We start from the raw sequence: 26,200 nt of genomic DNA on the forward strand, positions 1-26,200 counted from the left end.
GGGGTTCCACCACGTGCTGCTCCCAATCCCTGCCCTCCTTCCTCCCTGCATTTCCCCCAAATCAGTGTCCGATGTGCCCTGATGTTTCATGCCTGGGAAAGATCCCCCTTAGGCCCTACCCGACAGGAAGGTGGTGACTTTTGTGGTCGCGGGATGTTTTCGTGTGTTTGTTTTTTCTCACCAATTTCAAAGGTGGGCCTACATCCTGGGACAGCTTGGCCTACAAGAATGTCCCAAACAGACACTCCACTCCTCAATTCTAAGAGTCCTTCAGATACTTCAGCGTGTGCGAAATCCCTGGGACGTGGATGTGCTTTCCCTTGGAGCTCCCTCCTGCTCGCTCTGCACACCTAGGAAGACTTTAGAGGAGCAAAGAAAGGAAACGTTGAGGAAACTGTAAGGAGCCTCACGATCACCTTCCACATTGGTCTCGCGCCAGGCTCTGGGTGGCATATGGGCATGACATCCTTAAACACTCACGCCACGGTGACCGCCTGCTTTGCTTTGCATCTGCGGACACAAAATGTCACCAGCCTCTTCAGTAAACAAAGGTTGTGGCCCTGCCATCGGCACTCACACACTGCCTCTGCCCCCAAGGGTGGCCCCCGAGGGCAATTCAAGATGGAGAAAAGCAGGATAGTAGTCCTGGAAAGTTCAGATGCACACCTAGGAATGATTTCAATGGACCAAGACTCTTGTGTCTTCCCATGATTAGAAAAGCGCTCAAATCTCTGACTTGAGATGTTCTGGGTGAGGTGTTGCTGTTGTTGTTGTTGCTGTTGTTGTTGTTCGTGGTGGTGCTGGTGCTGTGTTTATTTCATTGTTTTGTTTTTTGTCTTTGTGATTAGCAGCAATCTTTTGGTATTCCCCGACATGTTTCTATTTTTTCCTCTTTTATTCAACGAAAACTCCTACATAGCCTGGCTCCTTCCTCCCGTACTAATTCAAAACCTTTCCATAGCACTTTGTGAGTGGCTGTCGCCGTGTCTGTAGTCCTCAGTAAGATCCCCGAATAAAAGGTTCCTCTCAGCGTTTACGTTGGACCTTTTTCTGCTCTCTACACATCCCAGTCGGCTCTGGATAAAGGCCCTGATCCCTCGTTTTGAGGCTCTGCCTGGAAATGCATCATAGGGTTAGGGTTAGGGTTAGGGTTAGGGTTAGGGTTAGGGTTGGTGTTGGTGTTGTGGTTAGGGGTTAGGTTTAGGGTTAGGGTTAGAGGTAGGGTTAGGGTTTTAGTTAGGGTTAGGGTTAGGGTTACGGTTGGGGTTGTGGTTGTGGTTAGGGGTTAGGGTTAGGGTTAGTGTTAGGGTTTGGGTTAGGGTTAGTGTTAGGGTTAGGGTTATGGTTATGGTTATGGTTAGGGTTAGCGTTAGGGAACGGGTACGGTTTATGGTACAGGTTAGGGTACGACAACGGTTTAGGGTTAGCGTACGTGTTAGGATACGGGTTAGTGTTACTGTACGGATTAGGATTATGGTACGGGTTAGGGTAAGGATAGGGTAAGCGTTAGTGTTAATGTTAGGGTTAGGGTTAGGGAACGGGTACGGTTTAGGGTGCAGGTTAGTGTACGACAACGGGTTAGGGTTAGCGTACGTGTTAGAGTACGGGTTAGTATTAGTGTACGGGTTAGAATTAGGGTACGGTTTAGGGTAAGGCTTCAGGTAAGGTTTAGGGTTACGTTTAAGGTTAGGGTTAGGGAACGGGTACGGTTTAGGGTACAGGTTAGGGTATGACAACGGTTTAGGGTTAGCGTACGTGTTAGGGTACGGTTAGGGTAGTTGTTAGGGTACGGGTTAGGGTTAGGGAACGCGTACGGGTGACGGTTAGGATTAGAGTTAGGGTTAGGGAACGGGTACGGTTTAGGGTACAGGTTAGTGTACGACAACGGTTTAGGGTTAGCGTAAGTGTTAGGGTACGGGTTAGTGTTAGTGTACGGGTTAGGATGAGGGTACGGTTTAGGGTAAGGCTTCGGGTAAGGGTTAGGGTTAGGGTTAGGGTTAGTGTTAGGGTTAGGGAAGGGGTTTAGGGTACAGGTTACGGTACGACAACGGTTTAAGGTTAGCGTAAGTGTTAGGGTACGGGTTAGTGTTAGTGTACGGGTTAGGATTAGGGTACGGGTTAGGGTAAGCCTTCGGGTAAGGTGTTGAGTGGTTCTTCAGAAGTGGTTTCCGAGATGTGTGCATGCGCGTGTCCGTGTGTGAGTGTGTGTATGTGTGTGACTGTGTGTGTGTGTGTGCGCGCGCGTGTTTCCCGGGGATCCATAATTTCCCCTGCAAGATCTCACGGGTCTTCCAGTGAGAACACTAGGCCAGTGTCAGAGGTTAGGTTGAGAAACAGAGTGATCTCCATGCCAAAGCAAGCCAAAAAGCTCCCTTCTTCCACATGACCCTCCAAACCCCAAGACCCACTTCCCCTCCCCCTCCGCCCTGTATCCCACTTCTCCCAAAGGATAAAAATTCACAGGGGCACCTGGAAAGAATTGAGCATGACATGTGGACGGGCTTCTGGCGCAGAACTGAAGCCTGAGAGCCTGGCTAGCGAGGCCTGCGGGAAGAAAGACCCCGGTGGTAGCGAACTTGTGGACAAATGTAGTCGAGGCCAAGTGGCCTTCCCCAAGTAGGCCCACCGGTGCGACCCATGCCATCCCCAAAAGTCCCACCCCTGCGCACAAAGGATGCTCGGGGTTTCCACGCAGGGATGCAGCGCGGTGGTCACCTCCGGACCCTTGTGACTCAAGTAAAGAAGGGTTCACAACCTTCGGAACCTTCCCGGGATGTGTCTGCCACTGACCCACAGGATCTTTGTCCCAGTGAAGCACTCAACTTGAGCAGAACAGAGGTTGCTCCCTAGGAAGTGATGCGGTGCAGACAAGCCACAGGACAGGAGTCAGAACATACAAAGAAGAAACTGCAAGCTCACTGGTGGGATCTCTGCAGTGTCGTCGACAGCGGCGTTCACTGTGAACCAGGGCATCAAGGGAATCAAGAACTGCCTAGCTACACTTGCGGGTTTGGTGGAAAGTGGCCAAGTTGGTGAAGAGCCCAGCTGAAGGTGACATGGGTGGTCGGTGAGCTGGACTATGGATGGGGATGAGGATAATGGGATATTGGTGCCTCTGTGGCTGCTGCTGCTGCTGCTGTCGATGATGATGATAATGATGATGATGATGATGATGGGGAGAAGGAGGAGGAGGTGGAGGAGGACGAGGACCAGGACGAGGACCAGGACGAGGACGAGGACGAGGAAGGTGATCTAACAGTTTCACAGCCACCACTACACACCGTCCACTGTTTGGAAGTTAAAGGCAGGCGCGGAAGGCTCGGTGGGGGTAGGGAAAGGGGAGACTGCCATTTCTGGAGCCACAGTGCCATCCAGCGGAATGCGTTATGTGAAAAGCCCAGGCAGCCGAGCTGTGTCTTCTGCCCTGCGCAGGGAACCGCGAGGCTGTGCTGGGCAGAATGGGTTCTGCCCAAGGCGCGGGAGGTCTCCTCCACGGGGTTTCAGAGGCCTGTGAGGGCGCCGTGCGCGCCAGTGCGACCCTGTGTGGAAAATCATGAGCCCTCGGGGCCCCGGACACAGCAGGCAGTTCCCGGACTGTCCAGCCCAGGGAGCGGAGCTTCCCCCGTCAGCCATTTTGGGGGTGGGCCCAGAGCAACTCTGCAACTTTTCCTCCGGTGTCCCTGCTGGGGAGTGCCGGGGTGCCCTGCCTGCGGCCGCACTGGGCTCACGTGGCCCCCTTCCTCACCGGAAGCTGAGGGTCTTAGAGGTCCTGGAGCCTGGGCCATTTGCACCGGGCACTCCCAGGGGCGGCCATCTCGTGCTGCCCCTGGGGTTTCTGAGGGCCTTGCCCAGCTGCACAACCAGGGTCCAGTCCCCCGCCGAGAGCACACATGAAGGCACGGCCCGGAGCCCATTGCCCATGTGCACCCTCAGGACAGCACACCCACCCCAGCCCCACGCCGCGCCGTCCCCACTGGGCCAGTTGCTTCCAGCCCTGTGGCTGTCTCCATCCCTTGAGACCTGGTAACTGGCTTTGAGCGAAACCATCTCCGCTTGGTGGCAGTATAGCTCCATCAAGGCCAACTAAGCGCCTAACCCTGCCCCCACTACATCATCAGGCCTGGGTTCTCCTCCCCTTCTAATGTAAAACCAAAAGCAAAACCAAACCAACACAGACAGTGCCACGAAGGAGGAGAGAAAAGGAAAGAAAGCAACCACCCACCGGCACCCACGCGGACCACCAAATGCACAGGACGAAAGGACCACTGGCCACGAGGCTGGACCCCCTGCAGTCCTTTCCACTTCCTTTCCTCCAACCCCCTTTTTCTTGACTCCTGCTCTTGGGAGAAGTAAAAGGCAAAGGATACACCGAGCGACCTGGCTGGGTGACATTGCCTGAGTGTCTAAATCACAGGATTTCTCCTGGACCAGGTGGCAGCCACCTTACTGGTGGCGAAAACCTCGCTGGCTTGCAAGTCACTTTGTTGCAGGACTCCGCTTCCCTTTCAAGGCCCGGAGCTTCGGCTTGAGGCCACCACCTCGGGCTGGCCCAACAGTGCAGCCAGAAGTGGCTGGCTCAACCCGGAGGCGCCCCCAACATGGGGCGCCAAGGACTGGCTCTGGGCGGGCTGGCCTTGCCCTCACACAGGAACCTTGCAAGGCTAACAAACATCGCCAGTCACAGAGCCCCACACAGGACCTTGCTTCTCTTGAGGATGGGCACAGACTCTGCTCCCACTTGGAGACCCCATTTATCTGGCTAAACAAGGGACGTTTCAGGTTTACACTGGCAGCTTGGGTCCACCTGCTGACCGACGACTATCACCTGGAACACAGAGTGGCTGCGTGTCCCTTTTTGAGAGCCCCTCTGGGAATGCGTGTTTCAGCCATTCTCAGAGTACTTGCTGCGGTCAGGGGGTGGGGTGGGGGTGGGGTGGGGGGAGACAGGTGCGAGGGTATAGAGGAAAGCACAGGTGACAGCGTGTGTCAGTATGTTTGTGGTTGTGTGAGGGTGTGCTGTGTGTGGCGGGGTAGGAAGATAGGGGGTGTGTGTGTGTGTGTGCGCGTGTGTGTGTGTTTGTCTGTGTGTGTGTGTGTACTCGAGCCCATGCTCTCACACCTGTCTAAGGTGCTTGCCTGCCCGTGGGCATGTGTTGCCGTGGGTATCCGGCTGTGGGTGCTTGATTGCCTGGTCTTCTGAGCGGCGGCCAGCACCAACCTGCCTGGGCTTGTGGACAGGGAGGCGACCGCTCGTAAGTAATACAGTGAAATGTACACTGTTCGGATCACGCCATTGGATTGGGAACCAACGGCAAGCAGGGTGCAACTTGAGGGGGCCCCTGCTGGCTCACGTTTGGACTTGAAGGGCTTCCATAAGGAGAACAACTGCACCGAATGGAAAGTCAAGAGAGAATTTTGCAAGCCTCGAGTCCGTCATGCTGTTTCACTGCGAAGTAACTCCTAGATCTTGTTTCGTTTTGTTGGTGTTTAGTTTTCTGGGTTTTCCCGGAGGGTGACAATGCCCTCCACCGCTGGAGAAGGGAAAAGATGTCGAGGAGGAAGGGGAAGAGTCCGAAGTGAACCACACGACTGCCTTCTCCTACACTCGTGCCTCCCCCTTAACCAAAGAGCAGACGTGCGAGGAGGACGCTGAGGACACTAGGCCAGCTCAGAATAGACAGTGAAAGGAATAGAGGGAAGCAGTAACTGACCACCACCACCACCACCACCGTCACCATCACCACCACCTCCACCACCGTCGCCACGACAACCACGAGCGTTGCCGTGGATCCAGTGCAGGGGCGCTTCACTGTGTATCTTTTGCAACATGCACAGGGAGTGACAGGGAGACACAAGCTGCCGGCAGACGAAAGGACAGGCCACCAGGCAGCCCCTTGACCTGGGCATGGCGGCGGGGGCGGCGTGGGGGTCCCTCCTGAGTGCCATCAAGGGCTCCGACTCAGCAGTGGGCCCGCCGGGCCTACAGAAGGCAAAAGGAGAGGTAGAGCCACCTCTGACACCCTGAGTATGTCATGGGTACACTGCAAAGGGCCAAAGAGCCTCGGGATGCACTCAGGGCACTCAGGAAAGGTCAGGTAGAACCCTGGGAAATCTAGGTTACTAAGGGGAGGTAAGGGACACGAGAGGGGTGAGGTAATCCCCGATGGCAATTAAGGGATGGCTGTGAGGGAATGCCCCTTACTCTCCTAGTCCACGGGGGCATTTTCCCTTGCACAGGGAAAGTACATGTATTGGCCACGTTGAGCTTCCCAGGCACGCTCCCAACCGTGCCTTTTGTCCAGAGGGAAGAACTGAAAGTAAGGCATTGAGTGGAAGGCAGGAGCCGAAAGCGGAGAGCAAACAGAAATCAAAAGAAAGAACCATAATGGAGGTGAAGCATGAAGGCGATCCCCAGGGCACACTGTGTCCCAAGTTGGCAGATGGAACCGGCCGAAGCCTCCTGGGGCTTCCTGAGGGAAGAGCCGTCAGCCAAGGCTAAGTCTCAGCCACTCAGGCAAGGGGCAGAAGCGTGTCCAGGGAGAGGCCTGTTTGGCGATGCTGTAGTGCCCAACTGGGAAGTGGAAATAGCAACAGAAAAGGGCAAGGAGGAAGAACAGGGAACAAGGAAGGTAGGGCAACCGTCGGGTCCACGGAGACGGGCAGAGTGGGTACCAGTGCGGGGGCCTGCGCAGGCGTGCTGCCCTGAATGTGACCATGTGCGGGGTGGTGGGGGCGTGCGTGCGCGAGCCCGAGTGATTTCAGTAACATTAAGCCCTGGCGAACACAGGCAAGGGTGTGAAGCGATGCTGAGAGGAGGGGTTCCACCACGTGCTGCTCCCAATCCCTGCCCTCCTTCCTCCCTGCATTTCCCCCAAATCAGTGTCCGATGTGCCCTGATGTTTCATGCCTGGGAAAGATCCCCCTTAGGCCCTACCCGACAGGAAGGTGGTGACTTTTGTGGTCGCGGGATGTTTTCGTGTGTTTGTTTTTTCTCACCAATTTCAAAGGTGGGCCTACATCCTGGGACAGCTTGGCCTACAAGAATGTCCCAAACAGACACTCCACTCCTCAATTCTAAGAGTCCTTCAGATACTTCAGCGTGTGCGAAATCCCTGGGACGTGGATGTGCTTTCCCTTGGAGCTCCCTCCTGCTCGCTCTGCACACCTAGGAAGACTTTAGAGGAGCAAAGAAAGGAAACGTTGAGGAAACTGTAAGGAGCCTCACGATCACCTTCCACATTGGTCTCGCGCCAGGCTCTGGGTGGCATATGGGCATGACATCCTTAAACACTCACGCCACGGTGACCGCCTGCTTTGCTTTGCATCTGCGGACACAAAATGTCACCAGCCTCTTCAGTAAACAAAGGTTGTGGCCCTGCCATCGGCACTCACACACTGCCTCTGCCCCCAAGGGTGGACCCCGAGGGCAATTCAAGATGGAGAAAAGCAGGATAGTAGTCCTGGAAAGTTCAGATGCACACCTAGGAATGATTTCAATGGACCAAGACTCTTGTGTCTTCCCATGATTAGAAAAGCGCTCAAATCTCTGACTTGAGATGTTCTGGGTGAGGTGTTGCTGTTGTTGTTGTTGCTGTTGTTGTTGTTCGTGGTGGTGCTGGTGCTGTGTTTATTTCATTGTTTTGTTTTTTGTCTTTGTGATTAGCAGCAATCTTTTGGTATTCCCCGACATGTTTCTATTTTTTCCTCTTTTATTCAACGAAAACTCCTACATAGCCTGGCTCCTTCCTCCCGTACTAATTCAAAACCTTTCCATAGCACTTTGTGAGTGGCTGTCGCCGTGTCTGTAGTCCTCAGTAAGATCCCCGAATAAAAGGTTCCTCTCAGCGTTTACGTTGGACCTTTTTCTGCTCTCTACACATCCCAGTCGGCTCTGGATAAAGGCCCTGATCCCTCGTTTTGAGGCTCTGCCTGGAAATGCATCATAGGGTTAGGGTTAGGGTTAGGGTTAGGGTTAGGGTTAGGGTTAGGGTTGGTGTTGGTGTTGTGGTTAGGGGTTAGGTTTAGGGTTAGGGTTAGAGGTAGGGTTAGGGTTTTAGTTAGGGTTAGGGTTAGGGTTACGGTTGGGGTTGTGGTTGTGGTTAGGGGTTAGGGTTAGGGTTAGTGTTAGGGTTTGGGTTAGGGTTAGGGTTAGGGTTAGGGTTATGGTTATGGTTATGGTTAGGGTTAGCGTTAGGGAACGGGTACGGTTTATGGTACAGGTTAGGGTACGACAACGGTTTAGGGTTAGCGTACGTGTTAGGATACGGGTTAGTGTTACTGTACGGATTAGGATTATGGTACGGGTTAGGGTAAGGATTAGGGTAAGCGTTAGTGTTAATGTTAGGGTTAGGGTTAGGGAACGGGTACGGTTTAGGGTGCAGGTTAGTGTACGACAACGGGTTAGGGTTAGCGTACGTGTTAGAGTACGGGTTAGTATTAGTGTACGGGTTAGAATTAGGGTACGGGTTAGGGTAAGGCTTCAGGTAAGGTTTAGGGTTACGTTTAAGGTTAGGGTTAGGGAACGGGTACGGTTTAGGGTACAGGTTAGGGTATGACAACGGTTTAGGGTTAGCGTACGTGTTAGGGTACGGTTAGGGTAGTTGTTAGGGTACGGGTACGGGTTAGGGTTAGGGAACGCGTACGGGTGACGGTTAGGATTAGAGTTAGGGTTAGGGAACGGGTACAGTTTAGGGTACAGGTTAGTGTACGACAACGGTTTAGGGTTAGCGTAAGTGTTAGGGTACGGGTTAGTGTTAGTGTACGGGTTAGGATGAGGGTACGGTTTAGGGTAAGGCTTCGGGTAAGGGTTAGGGTTAGGGTTAGGGTTAGTGTTAGGGTTAGGCAAGGGGTTTAGGGTACAGGTTACGGTACGACAAGGGTTTAAGGTTAGCGTAAGTGTTAGGGTACGGGTTAGTGTTAGTGTACGGGTTAGGATTAGGGTACGGGTTAGGGTAAGCCTTCGGGTAAGGTGTTGAGTGGTTCTTCAGAAGTGGTTTCCGAGATGTGTGCATGCGCGTGTCCGTGTGTGAGTGTGTGTATGTGTGTGACTGTGTGTGTGTGTGTGCGCGTGCGTGTTTCCCGGGGATCCATAATTTCCCCTGCAAGATCTCACGGGTCTTCCAGTGAGAACACTAGGCCAGTGTCAGAGGTTAGGTTGAGAAACAGAGTGATCTCCATGCCAAAGCAAGCCAAAAAACTCCCTTCTTCCACATGACCCTCCAAACCCCAAGACCCACTTCCCCTCCCCCTCCGCCCTGTATCCCACTTCTCCCAAAGGATAAAAATTCACAGGGGCACCTGGAAAGAATTGAGCATGACATGTGGACGGGCTTCTGGCGCAGAACTGAAGCCTGAGAGCCTGGCTAGCGAGGCCTGCGGGAAGAAAGACCCCGGTGGTAGCGAACTTGTGGACAAATGTAGTCGAGGCCAAGTGGCCTTCCCCAAGTAGGCCCACCGGTGCGACCCATGCCATCCCCAAAAGTCCCACCCCTGCGCACAAAGGATGCTCGGGGTTTCCACGCAGGGATGCAGCGCGGTGGTCACCTCCGGACCCTTGTGACTCAAGTAAAGAAGGGTTCACAACCTTCGGAACCTTCCCGGGATGTGTCTGCCACTGACCCACAGGATCTTTGTCCCAGTGAAGCACTCAACTTGAGCAGAACAGAGGTTGCTCCCTAGGAAGTGATGCGGTGCAGACAAGCCACAGGACAGGAGTCAGAAGATACAAAGAAGAAACTGCAAGCTCACTGGTGGGATCTCTGCAGTGTCGTCGACAGCGGCGTTCACTGTGAACCAGGGCATCAAGGGAATCAAGAACTGCCTAGCTACACTTGCGGGTTTGGTGGAAAGTGGCCAAGTTGGTGAAGAGCCCAGCTGAAGGTGACATGGGTGGTCGGTGAGCTGGACTATGGATGGGGATGAGGATAATGGGATATTGGTGCCTCTGTGGCTGCTGCTGCTGCTGCTGTCGATGATGATGATAATGATGATGATGATGATGATGGGGAGAAGGAGGAGGAGGTGGAGGAGGACGAGGACCAGGACGAGGACCAGGACGAGGACGAGGACGAGGAAGGTGATCTAACAGTTTCACAGCCACCACTACACACCGTCCACTGTTTGGAAGTTAAAGGCAGGCGCGGAAGGCTCGGTGGGGGTAGGGAAAGGGGAGACTGCCATTTCTGGAGCCACAGTGCCATCCAGCGGAATGCGTTATGTGAAAAGCCCAGGCAGCCGAGCTGTGTCTTCTGCCCTGCGCAGGGAACCGCGAGGCTGTGCTGGGCAGAATGGGTTCTGCCCAAGGCGCGGGAGGTCTCCTCCACGGGGTTTCAGAGGCCTGTGAGGGCGCCGTGCGCGCCAGTGCGACCCTGTGTGGAAAATCATGAGCCCTCGGGGCCCCGGACACAGCAGGCAGTTCCCGGACTGTCCAGCCCAGGGAGCGGAGCTTCCCCCGTCAGCCATTTTGGGGGTGGGCCCAGAGCAACTCTGCAACTTTTCCTCCGGTGTCCCTGCTGGGGAGTGCCGGGGTGCCCTGCCTGCGGCCGCACTGGGCTCACGTGGCCCCCTTCCTCACCGGAAGCTGAGGGTCTTAGAGGTCCTGGAGCCGGGGCCATTTGCACCGGGCACTCCCAGGGGCGGCCATCTCGTGCTGCCCCTGGGGTTTCTGAGGGCCTTGCCCAGCTGCACAACCAGGGTCCAGTCCCCCGCCGAGAGCACACATGAAGGCACGGCCCGGAGCCCATTGCCCGTGTGCACCCTCAGGACAACACACCCACCCCAGCCCCACGCCGCGCCGTCCCCACTGGGCCAGTTGCTTCCAGCCCTGTGGCTGTCTCCATCCCTTGAGACCTGGTAACTGGCTTTGAGCGAAACCATCTCCGCTTGGTGGCAGTATAGCTCCATCAAGGCCAACTAAGCGCCTAACCCTGCCCCCACTACATCATCAGGCCTGGGTTCTCCTCCCCTTCTAATGTAAAACCAAAAGCAAAACCAAACCAACACAGACAGTGCCACGAAGGAGGAGAGAAAAGGAAAGAAAGCAACCACCCACCGGCACCCACGCGGACCACCAAATGCACAGGACGAAAGGACCACTGGCCACGAGGCTGGACCCCCTGCAGTCCTTTCCACTTCCTTTCCTCCAACCCCCTTTTTCTTGACTCCTGCTCTTGAGAGAAGTAAAAGGCAAAGGATACACCGAGCGACCTGGCTGGGTGACATTGCCTGAGTGTCTAAATCACAGGATTTCTCCTGGACCAGGTGGCAGCCACCTTACTGGTGGCGAAAACCTCGCTGGCTTGCAAGTCACTTTGTTGCAGGACTCCGCTTCCCTTTCAAGGCCCGGAGCTTCGGCTTGAGGCCACCACCTCGGGCTGGCCCAACAGTGCAGCCAGAAGTGGCTGGCTCAACCCGGAGGCGCCCCCAACATGGGGCGCCAAGGACTGGCTCTGGGCGGGCTGGCCTTGCCCTCACACAGGAACCTTGCAAGGCTAACAAACATCGCCAGTCACAGAGCCCCACACAGGACCTTGCTTCTCTTGAGGATGGGCACAGACTCTGCTCCCACTTGGAGACCCCATTTATCTGGCTAAACAAGGGACGTTTCAGGTTTACACTGGCAGCTTGGGTCCACCTGCTGACCGACGACTATCACCTGGAACACAGAGTGGCTGCGTGTCCCTTTTTGAGAGCCCCTCTGGGAATGCGTGTTTCAGCCATTCTCAGAGTACTTGCTGCGGTCAGGGGGTGGGGTGGGGGTGGGGTGGGGGGAGACAGGTGCGAGGGTATAGAGGAAAGCACAGGTGACGGCGTGTGTCAGTATGTTTGTGGTTGTGTGAGGGTGTGCTGTGTGTGGCGGGGTAGGAAGATAGGGGGTGTGTGTGTGTGTGTGCGCGTGTGTGTGTGTTTGTCTGTGTGTGTGTGTGTACTCGAGCCCATGCTCTCACACCTGTCTAAGGTGCTTGCCTGCCCGTGGGCATGTGTTGCCGTGGGTATCCGGCTGTGGGTGCTTGATTGCCTGGTCTTCTGAGCGGCGGCCAGCACCAACCTGCCTGGGCTTGTGGACAGGGAGGCGACCGCTCGTAAGTAATACAGTGAAATGTACACTGTTCGGATCACGCCATTGGATTGGGAACCAACGGCAAGCAGGGTGCAACTTGAGGGGGCCCCTGCTGGCTCACGTTTGGACTTGAAGGGCTTCCATAAGGAGAACAACTGCACCGAATGGAAAGTCAAGAGAGAATTTTGCAAGCCTCGAGTCCGTCATGCTGTTTCACTGCGAAGTAACTCCTAGATCTTGTTTGGTTTTGTTGGTGTTTAGTTTTCTGGGTTTTCCCGGAGGGTGACAATGCCCTCCACCGCTGGAGAAGGGAAAAGATGTCGAGGAGGAAGGGGAAGAGTCCGAAGTGAACCACACGACTGCCTTCTCCTACACTCGTGCCTCCCCCTTAACCAAAGAGCAGACGTGCGAGGAGGACGCTGAGGACACTAGGCCAGCTCAGAATAGACAGTGAAAGGAATAGAGGGAAGCAGTAACTGACCACCACCACCACCACCACCGTCACCATCACCACCACCTCCACCACCGTCGCCACGACAACCACGAGCGTTGCCGTGGATCCAGTGCAGGGGCGCTTCACTGTGTATCTTTTGCAACATGCACAGGGAGTGACAGGGAGACACAAGCTGCCGGCAGACGAAAGGACAGGCCACCAGGCAGCCCCTTGACCTGGGCATGGCGGCGGGGGCGGCGTGGGGGTCCCTCCTGAGTGCCATCAAGGGCTCCGACTCAGCAGTGGGCCCGCCGGGCCTACAGAAGGCAAAAGGAGAGGTAGAGCCACCTCTGACACCCTGAGTATGTCATGGGTACACTGCAAAGGGCCAAAGAGCCTCGGGATGCACTCAGGGCACTCAGGAAAGGTTAGGTAGAACCCTGGGAAATCTAGGTTACTAAGGGGAGGTAAGGGACACGAGAGGGGTGAGGTAATCCCCGATGGCAATTAAGGGATGGCTGTGAGGGAATGCCCCTTACTCTCCTAGTCCACGGGGGCATTTTCCCTTGCACAGGGAAAGTACATGTATTGGCCACGTTGAGCTTCCCAGGCACGCTCCCAACCGTGCCTTTTGTCCAGAGGGAAGAACTGAAAGTAAGGCATTGAGTGGAAGGCAGGAGCCGAAAGCGGAGAGCAAACAGAAATCAAAAGAAAGAACCATAATGGAGGTGAAGCATGAAGGCGATCCCCAGGGCACACTGTGTCCCAAGTTGGCAGATGGAACCGGCCGAAGCCTCCTGGGGCTTCCTGAGGGAAGAGCCGTCAGCCAAGGCTAAGTCTCAGCCACTCAGGCAAGGGGCAGAAGCGTGTCCAGGGAGAGGCCTGTTTGGCGATGCTGTAGTGCCCAACTGGGAAGTGGAAATAGCAACAGAAAAGGGCAAGGAGGAAGAACAGGGAACAAGGAAGGTAGGGCAACCGTCGGGTCCACGGAGACGGGCAGAGTGGGTACCAGTGCGGGGGCCTGCGCAGGCGTGCTGCCCTGAATGTGACCATGTGCGGGGTGGTGGGGGCGTGCGTGCGCGAGCCCGAGTGATTTCAGTAACATTAAGCCCTGGCGAACACAGGCAAGGGTGTGAAGCGATGCTGAGAGGAGGGGTTCCACCACGTGCTGCTCCCAATCCCTGCCCTCCTTCCTCCCTGCATTTCCCCCAAATCAGTGTCCGATGTGCCCTGATGTTTCATGCCTGGGAAAGATCCCCCTTAGGCCCTACCCGACAGGAAGGTGGTGACTTTTGTGGTCGCGGGATGTTTTCGTGTGTTTGTTTTTTCTCACCAATTTCAAAGGTGGGCCTACATCCTGGGACAGCTTGGCCTACAAGAATGTCCCAAACAGACACTCCACTCCTCAATTCTAAGAGTCCTTCAGATACTTCAGCGTGTGCGAAATCCCTGGGACGTGGATGTGCTTTCCCTTGGAGCTCCCTCCTGCTCGCTCTGCACACCTAGGAAGACTTTAGAGGAGCAAAGAAAGGAAACGTTGAGGAAACTGTAAGGAGCCTCACGATCACCTTCCACATTGGTCTCGCGCCAGGCTCTGGGTGGCATATGGGCATGACATCCTTAAACACTCACGCCACGGTGACCGCCTGCTTTGCTTTGCATCTGCGGACACAAAATGTCACCAGCCTCTTCAGTAAACAAAGGTTGTGGCCCTGCCATCGGCACTCACACACTGCCTCTGCCCCCAAGGGTGGCCCCCGAGGGCAATTCAAGATGGAGAAAAGCAGGATAGTAGTCCTGGAAAGTTCAGATGCACACCTAGGAATGATTTCAATGGACCAAGACTCTTGTGTCTTCCCATGATTAGAAAAGCGCTCAAATCTCTGACTTGAGATGTTCTGGGTGAGGTGTTGCTGTTGTTGTTGTTGCTGTTGTTGTTGTTCGTGGTGGTGCTGGTGCTGTGTTTATTTCATTGTTTTGTTTTTTGTCTTTGTGATTAGCAGCAATCTTTTGGTATTCCCCGACATGTTTCTATTTTTTCCTCTTTTATTCAACGAAAACTCCTACATAGCCTGGCTCCTTCCTCCCGTACTAATTCAAAACCTTTCCATAGCACTTTGTGAGTGGCTGTCGCCGTGTCTGTAGTCCTCAGTAAGATCCCCGAATAAAAGGTTCCTCTCAGCGTTTACGTTGGACCTTTTTCTGCTCTCTACACATCCCAGTCGGCTCTGGATAAAGGCCCTGATCCCTCGTTTTGAGGCTCTGCCTGGAAATGCATCATAGGGTTAGGGTTAGGGTTAGGGTTAGGGTTAGGGTTAGGGTTAGGGTTGGTGTTGGTGTTGTGGTTAGGGGTTAGGTTTAGGGTTAGGGTTAGAGGTAGGGTTAGGGTTTTAGTTAGGGTTAGGGTTAGGGTTACGGTTGGGGTTGTGGTTGTGGTTAGGGGTTAGGGTTAGGGTTAGTGTTAGGGTTTGGGTTAGGGTTAGTGTTAGGGTTAGGGTTATGGTTATGGTTAGGGTTAGCGTTAGGGAACGGGTACGGTTTATGGTACAGGTTAGGGTACGACAACGGTTTAGGGTTAGCGTACGTGTTAGGATACGGGTTAGTGTTACTGTACGGATTAGGATTATGGTACGGGTTAGGGTAAGGATTAGGGTAAGCGTTAGTGTTAATGTTAGGGTTAGGGTTAGGGAACGGGTACGGTTTAGGGTGCAGGTTAGTGTACGACAACGGGTTAGGGTTAGCGTACGTGTTAGAGTACGGGTTAGTATTAGTGTACGGGTTAGAATTAGGGTACGGGTTAGGGTAAGGCTTCAGGTAAGGTTTAGGGTTACGTTTAAGGTTAGGGTTAGGGAACGGGTACGGTTTAGGGTACAGGTTAGGGTATGACAACGGTTTAGGGTTAGCGTACGTGTTAGGGTACGGTTAGGGTAGTTGTTAGGGTACGGGTACGGGTTAGGGTTAGGGAACGCGTACGGGTGACGGTTAGGATTAGAGTTAGGGTTAGGGAACGGGTACAGTTTAGGGTACAGGTTAGTGTACGACAACGGTTTAGGGTTAGCGTAAGTGTTAGGGTACGGGTTAGTGTTAGTGTACGGGTTAGGATGAGGGTACGGTTTAGGGTAAGGCTTCGGGTAAGGGTTAGGGTTAGGGTTAGGGTTAGTGTTAGGGTTAGGCAAGGGGTTTAGGGTACAGGTTACGGTACGACAAGGGTTTAAGGTTAGCGTAAGTGTTAGGGTACGGGTTAGTGTTAGTGTACGGGTTAGGATTAGGGTACGGGTTAGGGTAAGCCTTCGGGTAAGGTGTTGAGTGGTTCTTCAGAAGTGGTTTCCGAGATGTGTGCATGCGCGTGTCCGTGTGTGAGTGTGTGTATGTGTGTGACTGTGTGTGTGTGTGTGCGCGCGCGTGTTTCCCGGGGATCCATAATTTCCCCTGCAAGATCTCACGGGTCTTCCAGTGAGAACACTAGGCCAGTGTCAGAGGTTAGGTTGAGAAACAGAGTGATCTCCATGCCAAAGCAAGCCAAAAAACTCCCTTCTTCCACATGACCCTCCAAACCCCAAGACCCACTTCCCCTCCCCCTCCGCCCTGTATCCCACTTCTCCCAAAGGATAAAAATTCACAGGGGCACCTGGAAAGAATTGAGCATGACATGTGGACGGGCTTCTGGCGCAGAACTGAAGCCTGAGAGCCTGGCTAGCGAGGCCTGCGGGAAGAAAGACCCCGGTGGTAGCGAACTTGTGGACAAATGTAGTCGAGGCCAAGTGGCCTTCCCCAAGTAGGCCCACCGGTGCGACCCATGCCATCCCCAAAAGTCCCACCCCTGCGCACAAAGGATGCTCGGGGTTTCCACGCAGGGATGCAGCGCGGTGGTCACCTCCGGACCCTTGTGACTCAAGTAAAGAAGGGTTCACAACCTTCGGAACCTTCCCGGGATGTGTCTGCCACTGACCCACAGGATCTTTGTCCCAGTGAAGCACTCAACTTGAGCAGAACAGAGGTTGCTCCCTAGGAAGTGATGCGGTGCAGACAAGCCACAGGACAGGAGTCAGAACATACAAAGAAGAAACTGCAAGCTCACTGGTGGGATCTCTGCAGTGTCGTCGACAGCGGCGTTCACTGTGAACCAGGGCATCAAGGGAATCAAGAACTGCCTAGCTACACTTGCGGGTTTGGTGGAAAGTGGCCAAGTTGGTGAAGAGCCCAGCTGAAGGTGACATGGGTGGTCGGTGAGCTGGACTATGGATGGGGATGAGGATAATGGGATATTGGTGCCTCTGTGGCTGCTGCTGCTGCTGCTGTCGATGATGATGATAATGATGATGATGATGATGATGGGGAGAAGGAGGAGGAGGTGGAGGAGGACGAGGACCAGGACGAGGACCAGGACGAGGACGAGGACGAGGAAGGTGATCTAACAGTTTCACAGCCACCACTACACACCGTCCACTGTTTGGAAGTTAAAGGCAGGCGCGGAAGGCTCGGTGGGGGTAGGGAAAGGGGAGACTGCCATTTCTGGAGCCACAGTGCCATCCAGCGGAATGCGTTATGTGAAAAGCCCAGGCAGCCGAGCTGTGTCTTCTGCCCTGCGCAGGGAACCGCGAGGCTGTGCTGGGCAGAATGGGTTCTGCCCAAGGCGCGGGAGGTCTCCTCCACGGGGTTTCAGAGGCCTGTGAGGGCGCCGTGCGCGCCAGTGCGACCCTGTGTGGAAAATCATGAGCCCTCGGGGCCCCGGACACAGCAGGCAGTTCCCGGACTGTCCAGCCCAGGGAGCGGAGCTTCCCCCGTCAGCCATTTTGGGGGTGGGCCCAGAGCAACTCTGCAACTTTTCCTCCGGTGTCCCTGCTGGGGAGTGCCGGGGTGCCCTGCCTGCGGCCGCACTGGGCTCACGTGGCCCCCTTCCTCACCGGAAGCTGAGGGTCTTAGAGGTCCTGGAGCCGGGGCCATTTGCACCGGGCACTCCCAGGGGCGGCCATCTCGTGCTGCCCCTGGGGTTTCTGAGGGCCTTGCCCAGCTGCACAACCAGGGTCCAGTCCCCCGCCGAGAGCACACATGAAGGCACGGCCCGGAGCCCATTGCCCATGTGCACCCTCAGGACAGCACACCCACCCCAGCCCCACGCCGCGCCGTCCCCACTGGGCCAGTTGCTTCCAGCCCTGTGGCTGTCTCCATCCCTTGAGACCTGGTAACTGGCTTTGAGCGAAACCATCTCCGCTTGGTGGCAGTATAGCTCCATCAAGGCCAACTAAGCGCCTAACCCTGCCCCCACTACATCATCAGGCCTGGGTTCTCCTCCCCTTCTAATGTAAAACCAAAAGCAAAACCAAACCAACACAGACAGTGCCACGAAGGAGGAGAGAAAAGGAAAGAAAGCAACCACCCACCGGCACCCACGCGGACCACCAAATGCACAGGACGAAAGGACCACTGGCCACGAGGCTGGACCCCCTGCAGTCCTTTCCACTTCCTTTCCTCCAACCCCCTTTTTCTTGACTCCTGCTCTTGGGAGAAGTAAAAGGCAAAGGATACACCGAGCGACCTGGCTGGGTGACATTGCCTGAGTGTCTAAATCACAGGATTTCTCCTGGACCAGGTGGCAGCCACCTTACTGGTGGCGAAAACCTCGCTGGCTTGCAAGTCACTTTGTTGCAGGACTCCGCTTCCCTTTCAAGGCCCGGAGCTTCGGCTTGAGGCCACCACCTCGGGCTGGCCCAACAGCCTCGGGCTGGCCCAACAGTGCAGCCAGAAGTGGCTGGCCCAACCCGGAGGCGCCCCCAACATGGGGCGCCAAGGACTGGCTCTGGGCGGGCTGGCCTTGCCCTCACACAGGAACCTTGCAAGGCTAACAAACATCGCCAGTCACAGAGCCCCACACAGGACCTTGCTTCTCTTGAGGATGGGCACAGACTCTGCTCCCACTTGGAGACCCCATTCATCTGGCTAAACAAGGGACGTTTCAGGTTTACACTGGCAGCTTGGGTCCACCTGCTGACCGACGACTATCACCTGGAACACAGAGTGGCTGCGTGTCCCTTTTTGAGAGCCCCTCTGGGAATGCGTGTTTCAGCCATTCTCAGAGTACTTGCTGCGGTCAGGGGGTGGGGTGGGGGTGGGGTGGGGGGAGACAGGTGCGAGGGTATAGAGGAAAGCACAGGTGACAGCGTGTGTCAGTATGTTTGTGGTTGTGTGAGGGTGTGCTGTGTGTGGCGGGGTAGGAAGATAGGGGGTGTGTGTGTGTGTGTGCGCGTGTGTGTGTGTTTGTCTGTGTGTGTGTGTGTACTCGAGCCCATGCTCTCACACCTGTCTAAGGTGCTTGCCTGCCCGTGGGCATGTGTTGCCGTGGGTATCCGGCTGTGGGTGCTTGATTGCCTGGTCTTCTGAGCGGCGGCCAGCACCAACCTGCCTGGGCTTGTGGACAGGGAGGCGACCGCTCGTAAGTAATACAGTGAAATGTACACTGTTCGGATCACGCCATTGGATTGGGAACCAACGGCAAGCAGGGTGCAACTTGAGGGGGCCCCTGCTGGCTCACGTTTGGACTTGAAGGGCTTCCATAAGGAGAACAACTGCACCGAATGGAAAGTCAAGAGATAATTTTGCAAGCCTCGAGTCCGTCATGCTGTTTCACTGCGAAGTAACTCCTAGATCTTGTTTGGTTTTGTTGGTGTTTAGTTTTCTGGGTTTTCCCGGAGGGTGACAATGCCCTCCACCGCTGGAGAAGGGAAAAGATGTCGAGGAGGAAGGGGAAGAGTCCGAAGTGAACCACACGACTGCCTTCTCCTACACTCGTGCCTCCCCCTTAACCAAAGAGCAGACGTGCGAGGAGGACGCTGAGGACACTAGGCCAGCTCAGAATAGACAGTGAAAGGAATAGAGGGAAGCAGTAACTGACCACCACCACCACCACCACCATCACCATCACCACCACCTCCACCACCGTCGCCACGACAACCACGAGCGTTGCCGTGGATCCAGTGCAGGGGCGCTTCACTGTGTATCTTTTGCAACATGCACAGGGAGTGACAGGGAGACACAAGCTGCCGGCAGACGAAAGGACAGGCCACCAGGCAGCCCCTTGACCTGGGCATGGCGGCGGGGGCGGCGTGGGGGTCCCTCCTGAGTGCCATCAAGGGCTCCGACTCAGCAGTGGGCCCGCCGGGCCTACAGAAGGCAAAAGGAGAGGTAGAGCCACCTCTGACACCCTGAGTATGTCATGGGTACACTGCAAAGGGCCAAAGAGCCTCGGGATGCACTCAGGGCACTCAGGAAAGGTCAGGTAGAACCCTGGGAAATCTAGGTTACTAAGGGGAGGTAAGGGACACGAGAGGGGTGAGGTAATCCCCGATGGCAATTAAGGGATGGCTGTGAGGGAATGCCCCTTACTCTCCTAGTCCACGGGGGCATTTTCCCTTGCACAGGGAAAGTACATGTATTGGCCACGTTGAGCTTCCCAGGCACGCTCCCAACCGTGCCTTTTGTCCAGAGGGAAGAACTGAAAGTAAGGCATTGAGTGGAAGGCAGGAGCCGAAAGCGGAGAGCAAACAGAAATCAAAAGAAAGAACCATAATGGAGGTGAAGCATGAAGGCGATCCCCAGGGCACACTGTGTCCCAAGTTGGCAGATGGAACCGGCCGAAGCCTCCTGGGGCTTCCTGAGGGAAGAGCCGTCAGCCAAGGCTAAGTCTCAGCCACTCAGGCAAGGGGCAGAAGCGTGTCCAGGGAGAGGCCTGTTTGGCGATGCTGTAGTGCCCAACTGGGAAGTGGAAATAGCAACAGAAAAGGGCAAGGAGGAAGAACAGGGAACAAGGAAGGTAGGGCAACCGTCGGGTCCACGGAGACGGGCAGAGTGGGTACCAGTGCGGGGGCCTGCGCAGGCGTGCTGCCCTGAATGTGACCATGTGCGGGGTGGTGGGGGCGTGCGTGCGCGAGCCCGAGTGATTTCAGTAACATTAAGCCCTGGCGAACACAGGCAAGGGTGTGAAGCGATGCTGAGAGGAGGGGTTCCACCACGTGCTGCTCCCAATCCCTGCCCTCCTTCCTCCCTGCATTTCCCCCAAATCAGTGTCCGATGTGCCCTGATGTTTCATGCCTGGGAAAGATCCCCCTTAGGCCCTACCCGACAGGAAGGTGGTGACTTTTGTGGTCGCGGGATGTTTTCGTGTGTTTGTTTTTTCTCACCAATTTCAAAGGTGGGCCTACATCCTGGGACAGCTTGGCCTACAAGAATGTCCCAAACAGACACTCCACTCCTCAATTCTAAGAGTCCTTCAGATACTTCAGCGTGTGCGAAATCCCTGGGACGTGGATGTGCTTTCCCTTGGAGCTCCCTCCTGCTCGCTCTGCACACCTAGGAAGACTTTAGAGGAGCAAAGAAAGGAAACGTTGAGGAAACTGTAAGGAGCCTCACGATCACCTTCCACATTGGTCTCGCGCCAGGCTCTGGGTGGCATATGGGCATGACATCCTTAAACACTCACGCCACGGTGACCGCCTGCTTTGCTTTGCATCTGCGGACACAAAATGTCACCAGCCTCTTCAGTAAACAAAGGTTGTGGCCCTGCCATCGGCACTCACACACTGCCTCTGCCCCCAAGGGTGGCCCCCGAGGGCAATTCAAGATGGAGAAAAGCAGGATAGTAGTCCTGGAAAGTTCAGATGCACACCTAGGAATGATTTCAATGGACCAAGACTCTTGTGTCTTCCCATGATTAGAAAAGCGCTCAAATCTCTGACTTGAGATGTTCTGGGTGAGGTGTTGCTGTTGTTGTTGTTGCTGTTGTTGTTGTTCGTGGTGGTGCTGGTGCTGTGTTTATTTCATTGTTTTGTTTTTTGTCTTTGTGATTAGCAGCAATCTTTTGGTATTCCCCGACATGTTTCTATTTTTTCCTCTTTTATTCAACGAAAACTCCTACATAGCCTGGCTCCTTCCTCCCGTACTAATTCAAAACCTTTCCATAGCACTTTGTGAGTGGCTGTCGCCGTGTCTGTAGTCCTCAGTAAGATCCCCGAATAAAAGGTTCCTCTCAGCGTTTACGTTGGACCTTTTTCTGCTCTCTACACATCCCAGTCGGCTCTGGATAAAGGCCCTGATCCCTCGTTTTGAGGCTCTGCCTGGAAATGCATCATAGGGTTAGGGTTAGGGTTAGGGTTAGGGTTAGGGTTAGGGTTAGGGTTGGTGTTGGTGTTGTGGTTAGGGGTTAGGTTTAGGGTTAGGGTTAGAGGTAGGGTTAGGGTTTTAGTTAGGGTTAGGGTTAGGGTTACGGTTGGGGTTGTGGTTGTGGTTAGGGGTTAGGGTTAGGGTTAGTGTTAGGGTTTGGGTTAGGGTTAGTGTTAGGGTTAGGGTTATGGTTATGGTTATGGTTAGGGTTAGCGTTAGGGAACGGGTACGGTTTATGGTACAGGTTAGGGTACGACAACGGTTTAGGGTTAGCGTACGTGTTAGGATACGGGTTAGTGTTACTGTACGGATTAGGATTATGGTACGGGTTAGGGTAAGGATTAGGGTAAGCGTTAGTGTTAATGTTAGGGTTAGGGTTAGGGAACGGGTACGGTTTAGGGTGCAGGTTAGTGTACGACAACGGGTTAGGGTTAGCGTACGTGTTAGAGTACGGGTTAGTATTAGTGTACGGGTTAGAATTAGGGTACGGGTTAGGGTAAGGCTTCAGGTAAGGTTTAGGGTTACGTTTAAGGTTAGGGTTAGGGAACGGGTACGGTTTAGGGTACAGGTTAGGGTATGACAACGGTTTAGGGTTAGCGTACGTGTTAGGGTACGGTTAGGGTAGTTGTTAGGGTACGGGTACGGGTTAGGGTTAGGGAACGCGTACGGGTGACGGTTAGGATTAGAGTTAGGGTTAGGGAACGGGTACAGTTTAGGGTACAGGTTAGTGTACGACAACGGTTTAGGGTTAGCGTAAGTGTTAGGGTACGGGTTAGTGTTAGTGTACGGGTTAGGATGAGGGTACGGTTTAGGGTAAGGCTTCGGGTAAGGGTTAGGGTTAGGGTTAGGGTTAGTGTTAGGGTTAGGCAAGGGGTTTAGGGTACAGGTTACGGTACGACAAGGGTTTAAGGTTAGCGTAAGTGTTAGGGTACGGGTTAGTGTTAGTGTACGGGTTAGGATTAGGGTACGGGTTAGGGTAAGCCTTCGGGTAAGGTGTTGAGTGGTTCTTCAGAAGTGGTTTCCGAGATGTGTGCATGCGCGTGTCCGTGTGTGAGTGTGTGTATGTGTGTGACTGTGTGTGTGTGTGTGCGCGCGCGTGTTTCCCGGGGATCCATAATTTCCCCTGCAAGATCTCACGGGTCTTCCAGTGAGAACACTAGGCCAGTGTCAGAGGTTAGGTTGAGAAACAGAGTGATCTCCATGCCAAAGCAAGCCAAAAAACTCCCTTCTTCCACATGACCCTCCAAACCCCAAGACCCACTTCCCCTCCCCCTCCGCCCTGTATCCCACTTCTCCCAAAGGATAAAAATTCACAGGGGCACCTGGAAAGAATTGAGCATGACATGTGGACGGGCTTCTGGCGCAGAACTGAAGCCTGAGAGCCTGGCTAGCGAGGCCTGCGGGAAGAAAGACCCCGGTGGTAGCGAACTTGTGGACAAATGTAGTCGAGGCCAAGTGGCCTTCCCCAAGTAGGCCCACCGGTGCGACCCATGCCATCCCCAAAAGTCCCACCCCTGCGCACAAAGGATGCTCGGGGTTTCCACGCAGGGATGCAGCGCGGTGGTCACCTCCGGACCCTTGTGACTCAAGTAAAGAAGGGTTCACAACCTTCGGAACCTTCCCGGGATGTGTCTGCCACTGACCCACAGGATCTTTGTCCCAGTGAAGCACTCAACTTGAGCAGAACAGAGGTTGCTCCCTAGGAAGTGATGCGGTGCAGACAAGCCACAGGACAGGAGTCAGAACATACAAAGAAGAAACTGCAAGCTCACTGGTGGGATCTCTGCAGTGTCGTCGACAGCGGCGTTCACTGTGAACCAGGGCATCAAGGGAATCAAGAACTGCCTAGCTACACTTGCGGGTTTGGTGGAAAGTGGCCAAGTTGGTGAAGAGCCCAGCTGAAGGTGACATGGGTGGTCGGTGAGCTGGACTATGGATGGGGATGAGGATAATGGGATATTGGTGCCTCTGTGGCTGCTGCTGCTGCTGCTGTCGATGATGATGATAATGATGATGATGATGATGATGGGGAGAAGGAGGAGGAGGTGGAGGAGGACGAGGACCAGGACGAGGACCAGGACGAGGACGAGGACGAGGAAGGTGATCTAACAGTTTCACAGCCACCACTACACACCGTCCACTGTTTGGAAGTTAAAGGCAGGCGCGGAAGGCTCGGTGGGGGTAGGGAAAGGGGAGACTGCCATTTCTGGAGCCACAGTGCCATCCAGCGGAATGCGTTATGTGAAAAGCCCAGGCAGCCGAGCTGTGTCTTCTGCCCTGCGCAGGGAACCGCGAGGCTGTGCTGGGCAGAATGGGTTCTGCCCAAGGCGCGGGAGGTCTCCTCCACGGGGTTTCAGAGGCCTGTGAGGGCGCCGTGCGCGCCAGTGCGACCCTGTGTGGAAAATCATGAGCCCTCGGGGCCCCGGACACAGCAGGCAGTTCCCGGACTGTCCAGCCCAGGGAGCGGAGCTTCCCCCGTCAGCCATTTTGGGGGTGGGCCCAGAGCAACTCTGCAACTTTTCCTCCGGTGTCCCTGCTGGGGAGTGCCGGGGTGCCCTGCCTGCGGCCGCACTGGGCTCACGTGGCCCCCTTCCTCACCGGAAGCTGAGGGTCTTAGAGGTCCTGGAGCCGGGGCCATTTGCACCGGGCACTCCCAGGGGCGGCCATCTCGTGCTGCCCCTGGGGTTTCTGAGGGCCTTGCCCAGCTGCACAACCAGGGTCCAGTCCCCCGCCGAGAGCACACATGAAGGCACGGCCCGGAGCCCATTGCCCATGTGCACCCTCAGGACAGCACACCCACCCCAGCCCCACGCCGCGCCGTCCCCACTGGGCCAGTTGCTTCCAGCCCTGTGGCTGTCTCCATCCCTTGAGACCTGGTAACTGGCTTTGAGCGAAACCATCTCCGCTTGGTGGCAGTATAGCTCCATCAAGGCCAACTAAGCGCCTAACCCTGCCCCCACTACATCATCAGGCCTGGGTTCTCCTCCCCTTCTAATGTAAAACCAAAAGCAAAACCAAACCAACACAGACAGTGCCACGAAGGAGGAGAGAAAAGGAAAGAAAGCAACCACCCACCGGCACCCACGCGGACCACCAAATGCACAGGACGAAAGGACCACTGGCCACGAGGCTGGACCCCCTGCAGTCCTTTCCACTTCCTTTCCTCCAACCCCCTTTTTCTTGACTCCTGCTCTTGGGAGAAGTAAAAGGCAAAGGATACACCGAGCGACCTGGCTGGGTGACATTGCCTGAGTGTCTAAATCACAGGATTTCTCCTGGACCAGGTGGCAGCCACCTTACTGGTGGCGAAAACCTCGCTGGCTTGCAAGTCACTTTGTTGCAGGACTCCGCTTCCCTTTCAAGGCCCGGAGCTTCGGCTTGAGGCCACCACCTCGGGCTGGCCCAACAGCCTCGGGCTGGCCCAACAGTGCAGCCAGAAGTGGCTGGCCCAACCCGGAGGCGCCCCCAACATGGGGCGCCAAGGACTGGCTCTGGGCGGGCTGGCCTTGCCCTCACACAGGAACCTTGCAAGGCTAACAAACATCGCCAGTCACAGAGCCCCACACAGGACCTTGCTTCTCTTGAGGATGGGCACAGACTCTGCTCCCACTTGGAGACCCCATTCATCTGGCTAAACAAGGGACGTTTCAGGTTTACACTGGCAGCTTGGGTCCACCTGCTGACCGACGACTATCACCTGGAACACAGAGTGGCTGCGTGTCCCTTTTTGAGAGCCCCTCTGGGAATGCGTGTTTCAGCCATTCTCAGAGTACTTGCTGCGGTCAGGGGGTGGGGTGGGGGTGGGGTGGGGGGAGACAGGTGCGAGGGTATAGAGGAAAGCACAGGTGACAGCGTGTGTCAGTATGTTTGTGGTTGTGTGAGGGTGTGCTGTGTGTGGCGGGGTAGGAAGATAGGGGGGGTGTGTGTGTGTGTGCGCGTGTGTGTGTGTTTGTCTGTGTGTGTGTGTGTGTACTCGAGCCCATGCTCTCACACCTGTCTAAGGTGCTTGCCTGCCCGTGGGCATGTGTTGCCGTGGGTATCCGGCTGTGGGTGCTTGATTGCCTGGTCTTCTGAGCGGCGGCCAGCACCAACCTGCCTGGGCTTGTGGACAGGGAGGCGACCGCTCGTAAGTAATACAGTGAAATGTACACTGTTCGGATCACGCCATTGGATTGGGAACCAACGGCAAGCAGGGTGCAACTTGAGGGGGCCCCTGCTGGCTCATGTTTGGACTTGAAGGGCTTCCATAAGGAGAACAACTGCACCGAATGGAAAGTCAAGAGATAATTTTGCAAGCCTCGAGTCCGTCATGCTGTTTCACTGCGAAGTAACTCCTAGATCTTGTTTGGTTTTGTTGGTGTTTAGTTTTCTGGGTTTTCCCGGAGGGTGACAATGCCCTCCACCGCTGGAGAAGGGAAAAGATGTCGAGGAGGAAGGGGAAGAGTCCGAAGTGAACCACACGACTGCCTTCTCCTACACTCGTGCCTCCCCCTTAACCAAAGAGCAGACGTGCGAGGAGGACGCTGAGGACACTAGGCCAGCTCAGAATAGACAGT

Source organism: Delphinus delphis, chromosome X, assembly GCF_949987515.2.
Source record: "Delphinus delphis chromosome X, mDelDel1.2, whole genome shotgun sequence".
Lineage (NCBI taxonomy): Eukaryota > Metazoa > Chordata > Mammalia > Artiodactyla > Delphinidae > Delphinus > Delphinus delphis.